This window comes from Zeugodacus cucurbitae, chromosome 3 (genome assembly GCF_028554725.1).
Source record: "Zeugodacus cucurbitae isolate PBARC_wt_2022May chromosome 3, idZeuCucr1.2, whole genome shotgun sequence".
NCBI lineage: Eukaryota > Metazoa > Arthropoda > Insecta > Diptera > Tephritidae > Zeugodacus > Zeugodacus cucurbitae.
The window spans coordinates 72,381,067-72,389,432 of NC_071668.1; the positions used below are offsets into that span (position 1 = coordinate 72,381,067).

The 8,366-nt window shown below is 37.2% G+C and overlaps 1 long non-coding RNA gene across 3 annotated transcripts; it reads right to left on the reverse strand.

The window, feature by feature from the left end:
- Positions 1-3,355: 3,355 nt before the first annotated feature.
- On the reverse strand, positions 3,356-7,246 carry LOC128920500 (uncharacterized). 3 transcript variants are annotated; one of them, XR_008470565.1, is made up of 4 exons: positions 7,186-7,246; positions 6,764-7,110; positions 6,316-6,689; positions 3,356-3,608 (listed from the first exon to the last, which is right to left on the reverse strand). It is a non-coding gene; the product is annotated as an uncharacterized LOC128920500 (long non-coding RNA). The 3 variants fall into 3 exon arrangements; XR_008470564.1 differs by having other exon boundaries at positions 3,359-3,608; positions 6,465-6,689; XR_008470563.1 differs by lacking the exon at positions 3,356-3,608 and having other exon boundaries at positions 4,428-6,689.
- Positions 7,247-8,366: the final 1,120 nt, after the last annotated feature.

Here is an 8,366-nt window from a genome sequence, read left to right on the forward strand (position 1 = left end):
GTTTTCTCTCCACTGCGGAACGACAATTCTCATCGTACCAACTGGTTTTTTGGCGTTGCCGTAGACCAATTGTTTCGGCTGCAGCGGTATGCAATGAGTTTGAGATGCCGTTCCACAGCTCCCTTATATCGAGATGCTGATGAGTGCTCTCAGAGAGCAGGAGTGCAAGTCGAGTAGAAAATCGTTCGGCTGTCGGTTGTGATTGCAGCTTTTCGACGGCGAACCTTCCTTGTGTTTGTTGACGGGCGTTCTTTGCTGCACAGAGGCGAGTGCGTATCTTTGCTGCTACTAGCTAATGGTCCGAGTCAATGTTTGGTCCTCGGAGCGTACGCACGTCTAAAACACTGGAGACATGTCTTCCGTCTATCACAACGTGATCGATTTGGTTGCGCGTGTTTCGATCAGGGGACAGCCACGTTGCTTGATGAATTTTTTTATGCTGGAATCTGGTACTACAGACAACCATATTTCGGGCCCCAGCGAAGTCGATCAGCCTCAGGCCGTTTGGCGATGTTTCGTCATGGAGGCTGAATTTTCCGACTGTTGTGCCAAAGACACCTTCTTTACCCACCCTGGCGTTAAAATCGCCAAGCACGATTTTGACATCGTGGCGGGGGCAGCGCTCATAGGTGCGTTCTAGGCGCTCATAGAAAGCGTCTTTGGTCACATCGTCCTTCTCTTCCGTTGGGGCGTGGGCGCAAATCAGCGATATGTTGAAGAACCTCGCTTTTATGCGGATTGTGGCTAGACGTTCATCCACCGGGGTGAATGCCAGGACTCGGCGACGGAGTCTCTCTCCCACCACAAATCCAACACCAAATTTGCGCTCCTTTATATGGCCGCTGTAGTAGATGTCACAAGGACCCACCTTCTTCCGTCCTTGTCCCGTCCATCGCACTTCTTGGACGGCGGTGATGTCAGCCTTTAGTTGTATGAGGACATCAACCAGCTGGGCAGATCTATATCTATTATCTATAGTTAAAAAATTCAAATAGAATTAGTGTTGCCTGATAGGAGAAATTATTTTAGAAATTTAGATGTGTTTTTAGGAAATGAAACTGAAATTTTTTCGAGTTCTAATAAAAAAATACGATTATTATCTTAAATTTAGAAGAACAGTGGAACTTCCATAACTCGAATATCTCCATAGCTCGAACATTTGAATTGGCAATAGCGTTTAGAAGAATTTCCTTCCCTAACTCGAATTTCTATAAGCAATAGAGTGCAACTTTCATACAAATTTCCTTCCATAAATCGAACTTTTTGGTCAGGACATAATACAAAATTTAAAATTGTACTATCGAGGCACAATTTAAAAAAAAAGTCGATCTATATTGTATGGAGGTAAACAATGGATTATGGTGATTCGAGTTAGAGAAGTTCTATCACGAAATTTCTTCACGATATTTGGTGTGAGTTATTGTTCATAGAAATAATTTAATCTCCGAAAAAATTGTTCAGATGGAACATTTTTGCATTTGACGTGGTATCTTCACGAAATTTTACGTGGATTACTGCTTAAATTAATAATATAATTTCCGTAGAAATTGTCAGATCGGTTAACTATATAACCTTAATGTTTCTAGCAAACAACCCGGTTAAAAAGAATTAGTAAAATTTGTTCTTTTATTTTACTTACTTTTTCTAACGTCTTTAGATTTGCTTAAATACATAGTTACTAAAAGAAATGCACCTGTGAAGGGTATATTAGCTTCGGTACAGCCGAAGTTAACGTATTTTTTGTTTTATTTCATTTAAAAAGATTTCCTTGTATTAATTTTAAATATTTGTTTTATTAATTTTAACTAATTTTTTTTTCATTTTAAATAAATTTTGTTTATATTACATTTTAAAATTTAAACAATTATTTCACCTGATTAACGAAAATCTAATAAAAGAAATACTTCAATACATATTTCATTTGATTTTAAATATTTTTTTTTGTAATATTAAATAATATTTATTTATTTAATTTTATTTTTTAAATTTAATATTAAATATTTTTTATTTATCATTTTAAATAAATTTTATAATTAAAACAATTAACGAATATCTAATAAAAGAATTACTTTTATAGGTTAGGTTAGGTTAGGTTAAACTGGTAGGCCAATACGCCACACATAGACGTATTTAGGTCCTTTGCGATACCAGATGGAGTGCCGTCACGTTGTCCACGAGGAGTAGTAATCCCTTAGAATGCCTGCGCTTGACGCGAATTTTAAAAGCATTTGTGGCTTCACTTTCGATATCTCTTCCAGATTCTCATATTGTGAGGCCCCCAAGTAGCGAAGTCTCTGCCTTGACAATGCAGGGCAGGTACACAGAAGATGCTTCATTGTTTCTACTGCACCTTGCTCTTGACATTTCCTGCAGTTATCTCGATCTGTAAGTCCCATTTTGTAGGCATGTGCCGCCACCAGTCAGATACCCGTGAGTATTCCCACCAAACTCCTACAGTCCCTTCTATCGAGTGACAGAATGAGTTTGGTGTACTTCTGGTCTACGGTTTTACACATGGCTTTATCGGTTTTACACCCCGGTATATTTGTCCAACGTGCTAGGATTTTTCTTTTCATGCCCCTGTCCAGATCATCGAACAGACAGTGCATGGGTTTGCCAATGTTATTCGCGTTTCCGGAAGACAGTTTTACACCATTCTTGGCAATTTCGTCCACAATCTCGTTGCCTTCAATGCCTTTATGTCCTGGCACCCAGTAGAAGCGAAGACACGTGTTCCTAGCAACTCTCTCCACTGCCATCCTGGTATCCAAACCACTTTTGGCCGAAATGCAAACCGAGGTTGTTGCCTTGATTGCTGCTTGACTGTCTACGTAGATATTGACTTTGGAGTAGCCGGCTGCTGTATTGAGGACTAGCTCTGCGGCTTTCCCAATAGCAAATACCTCCGCTTGAAAAATACTGCAGTGGTTCGGAAGTTTTAAAGGCTGCTTTACACCTAACTCCTGACAGTATATTCCAGCACCTACCCCGTCCTCCATTTTCGAGCCATCCGTGTAGATATTCAATGTGCTGCGTGAGGTTATCATTCCCTTACGCCAGCCGTCTTTTTCCAGGTTCACCCGGAATCTTCTTTCCCAGTTCATTAGTGGGGTCAAGTAGTCGGTACTTTCCAAACCGCCCCTACCCACCGAGCTGTGCCCAAAAGTTCTATGCATAAATTCTCCTCCCGCCAGTAGTCGCCCCGCGGATTTTGACAAAGAGATCTATCGGCGGCAGGTTAAGTATCCGTTCAAGAGCTGCCGTAGGGGTGGTTTTATAAATATTTCATTAAAACAAAACTTACTTTATTTTTAAAAACTAGTTATTTTTTTATTTGATTTAAATATTTTTTTAAATTTAATTTCAAATTTTTTTCGTATTAAATTTTTAAAAATTATTTCACATACTTAACGAATTAATTTTTTTTTCGACCTTCCGATAACTTTTATTTTCGATATATATTACAAAGCATAGAAAACCACCTTTTTTATTTCCTTACAAACGGTTTGTGTCTCTGCTATACGCCATGATTTCTTTACAACAGTGCCACTGCACTTGCATGTTACCGCGCCACTCAAACTGTCAGTACCGGTTCTTGCATTAAGTAACTGTAGAGTGAAAAAATGTTGGCTTGTGAAGAAAATTAACAAATTTTTGCTTAAATGACCTGTTAAATTGGAAATATGTGCAAATTGTTGATGTAAATAGTGTATAGTATTAGTGAGCAAGATTATTCGCATAAATGCAAAAGTGTAGTGAAAAATTTGCCCAAATGAACGCAATGTGCAGTCATCACTGCGGGACGCTGACGCAAGCAGCATGAAATTGGCCAAAAATTCCATTACAAAGTAAAAAAAATGATTTCGTGCTGATATTTACAGTTCAGATTGCTAATCAGTGAGGAAGAAATGTATATAGAAGGGTTTATATATATTTGTGTATAACTCTTGCCTTCGGGGCGCCATGTGCTGCTATTAACATTCTGCGACAAATGACGACGCATCTCTGTCAGTTGGCTGCTACTAGATATGAGTGTACAACAACAATAAAATGTGCATTACAACACAGCGTATTGTGCTTAACAAGTGATATTATGATTTTGTGTCGGTGTCCTTGATATCAAAGTCACGTGATTGTGTGCGCAGTAAGTTATGTTGCACTAGTGTCATAGTGGCAAGTGGTATATGTCTGTATATATTTAATGTGTGATATCAATGTGAATAGTATATTATTGCATAAACATATAATTTTATGAAGGAATGGATATTAAAGAGTAGATACATACATATGTAACCCAAAGTCGTATTACTAAAGAAAGCTAACTTGTTGCATATTACTGTCGCCTTAATAGTGGTCAGTTCCTGTATATATGAGTAATATTTAATATGCAAGGCAGCAAAATATATTTTTATACGTATACATACACGTATACATATAATAATGCCTTTAAATTGCCAATCAGCCCTGACCTTGCACTCCAGTCAACAAAACGCCAAGTCCTGCTGGCGGCGGACGTATAGTTAGCGGATGTAGGCATGCTTTCTTATCCAGCTCAATGTGCATATTATTTGTTCACCCACTCTTTAAACTCCTACTAAGTTATTATAGTCGCATTAGCATCCTTTGTGTGTGTCTAAACAAATATTTTTTTCTTTTTGCTGTCTGTCATTATAATAATGTCTTATTATATTGTGCTTATTATGGAAAGTATTGCAATGCACATTGGCCATGAATTAAATTTCTCACCTTACATTTTGTGCAACTGCCTTCGTACTGTCTTTAATTAAGCATATTTCGCATGCGTTCTTGTTTCATTGCTGTTGTTGTTGTTGTTGTTGTTGTTGTTGTTGTTGTTGTTGCACAAAGTAAATAACAATGTAATTGTGTAGGCTTGCAAATGTTGAGATAATGCGTGACAATTCCAATGAATATTTTGTGGTCGGTAATGTGGCCGAAAGAAGCTCATGCATAATTGAGCGACTAACAAGCACGAATTAATTAATACATATACATACACATGGATTTGTATATATGTTTATATATAAATATATTCGCACGAAAGATGAAATTACTGCAGCCTGCTGCGTATTTTATATGGCATATATGTTTATCATATGTATATATGTATATAGTATATACACTAAGTCCACAGTTCGGAATGGGTACATATGAAACCTTCGGCAGTCCTTGCTTGCCAGTGTTGTAATTAATAAAATTAGATATATGTATGTATGTGTGTTTATATTGCTGAAATAATGAAAACAAAACTGTATACTCCTTTGGACTTGGTTTTGAACAAAACAGAATTATATTTTTGGTGTCGAAAATTTATGTATATGAGAGATCGAGATTTCTGTCATATAAATATTTTTTACCTAATTTATTTAAGAACTCTTTTTGAATTTATGTAGTTTTTTTTGTTGTTTTAGCGGCAGAAAAAATTTGCAAAATACGTTTTGAGAAATTGCGCCGGTTTGACAATCTTTAACCTGCAAAAAATCTGGGTTCGTTTCAGTTACTTAGACCCGACTATTATGGGAATGAAAATATAGTAGTTTTCATGGCTTCTTTGTTCCAGCAGAGCAAATTTTTCATTTCAAAGAGCTACCTAAATTCAGTTCTGACATGCTTCCCTAAGTATTAAACAAATATCTATAGAAATTCTACTCCAGGAATCCGATTTTCTTGAAGAAATCTTAATGTTGAGATACTCACTTTGTTTCCTATGGTTGTTAGGGTTTCGTTCCGGTATATGTTATCATTTTGGGAGATTGAAATAAGTATTTTAGGCTTTAAATGATTTTAATATTTTTTTTCAATGATGTTAACCGACGAAAAAGCTGGTAACTAACCACTTGCTTCCTCGGTAATGGTTCGGACTGAAGATCTCTATTTGATTTACCTGAAGGCTAGCTAGATCTAGCGAACCCATTGATCTAGATATGCAAAGATCTATGAGAACAACTTGTTATTTTAGAATCCACGAATATTTTGCAATAAAATTAGAGTAATAGTAATGGTTCTTAATTTTAATAACCTGGGATATGACCTAGATCTGTTGTGAGGTCTTATAAGCGATCAAAACTTTGAAGGTGTCGAAGATCTGGCTAAATTTCTTTACTCAAAGCTCTAGTTAGCATATTCTGTGTGTTTAGAAGTGAATTCTTATGTGAAGAATACTTATGTGAACAATATAAGAATGTACGACCTACGTACCAACGACCTATTATTCATAAATGTCTTTAACATAACTTTGCGTTCTTTTTTTTGTTAAATAATCTTCTTCTCACTTATCCCGTGCCATTGGGAGCTCACCTGTTTTCCTCGACCCTCATTTAAGTAAACAATCCAAACAATTTAGTACTTCTGTAAACAATCCTTCACACACTATCACATTGAATAGCTTGTTGAAAGCTCTCTTCGTTGGCGGAACCACCTTAAGTACCTGAATTATTAATACTCACACCACATTTCAATAATTTGTTTCTTTCTTGCTACGCTTTGCGGCATTTCGCTGACACCGTGAATTAACCTCACTAAATTGACTAAACGCCGGTGTTGTCGGCACTTGGACACAGGTGTGCGCAGTTTTTTTTCATTTTTTTTTTGTGCTTTAACCTCAGCTTTTGGTAATTTAGGCGCACGTTAATGATTTTACACATTGCCCCGGTGTTCAGCAACCTGTTATCCTGTGCAGTGAAAAAAAAAAAACAAAAAAAAAAACAATATTAAATATCATTGCGTGCCCGTTTAACATACATACATATGCCACATCAAAGGCTAAAGCATAAAGCGTACGTAAACACATTTGTGGCAGCCGGCTGCCTGTGTCGAAAGGATATTAATCGCAGTGGAGCGTTGCAAAACAGGATGTGGAGCAGCGCGTGTTGTCTGCAGGCGATTTACCCCTATCTGTACCACATACACCTACAAGCTTTTTTGTAGCGTATTCACCTTGACGTAAGAAAGCTGCACAAACAGGTGGATACCTGACTCAGCTGTGTGGCGATAAAACAGCTGACCAAAGTGTTTTATGTGCGTGCGTGGATATCAGAAATCGCGTCACTTCCTTCAAGCTGTTGATCAGGAACACACAAAAGTTGCCTCAAACTGCCAGTGCAAACTGCAATAAAATAAAATTGTATGATCTCGCAGGAAGATAAAATTAAATGATTTTTAAATTACCAGTAGCAGCTGAGTGGTAGACTAAAGGATGTGCTTTCACGCCAATTGTTTGTTTTAATGGTTGCTGCAACATGTTCTAAGTTGCTTTTAAATAGCTGTTAAGCTTTTATTAGAAGCTATTTGTGGCGGAAATTATCTTAGTGGCTTAAATTTGTTAGATTTTCTGCGCTGAGAAAGAAAATATTTTTTTATTTTTCTTTACTTTTTCTTTAATGATATTTAACCATTTTAATAAAAATTTTTAAGATTAGGATTTCCTCATTTTTTTATATCACAAGCTAAGCTTTTTAACGGGTGATCCAAGTAGAGGTGTTTTTTTCGATAGCCTTTTTTGGACAGATCAGAAGTGAGTCGTGTCAAGCTGTCACGCTATTTTTGCCCAATATTGTTCGGCATTTCATCACGGAAAAACTTACGCCTGAACAACGTTTACAAATTGTTAAATTTTATTACGAAAATTCACGTTCTGTAAAGAATAAGTTTCGAGCGCTTCGCTCAACTTATGGTCAAAATAATCTGCCTACTAGCGTACTATTCACAACACCATCACCCATCTTGAGAACGAGCATTCATTATTGACAAAATATAGCTTTGCAAGAACTGAAGTCTCTCGATCTTCTCAACCGACATCCCTTCGCTCTATAGGCTCTTGAAAAGCCAAACTCTGTTCAGTGATGTAGCCCATTTCTGGCCCAAAGGGCACGTATTTGGGACGAAGAACAGAAAAAACAACGGTTTGATGCCGGTGAGAACATAACCATTAATGGCGACCGTTATCGCGTCATGATAACTGACTATTTGGTGTCTGATATTGAAGCTCGGCGATATTGGGTTTCAACAAGACGGCGCCACTTCCCACACATCGCATCAATCAATGGATTTATTGAGAGAAAACTTTGGTGAGCAGATAATTTCACTTTTGCGGTCGGTCAATTGGCCACAAAGATCGTGTGAAATATACATTTTCCTGAGCGGAAGTGTAAAGTCAGAATTATATGCGGACAATCCCGCTTCGATTCAGGCCTTGGAGCAAAACATTACCCTTGTCATTCGCCAGTTACCAGTCGAAATGCTCGAACTAATCTTCGGAAATTGGGACGTACCCGCGGCCAACATTTGAAAGTGACATTCTTTAAAAAATAAATGCCAAATAATGTTCTTTTGAACGATAATAAACATTC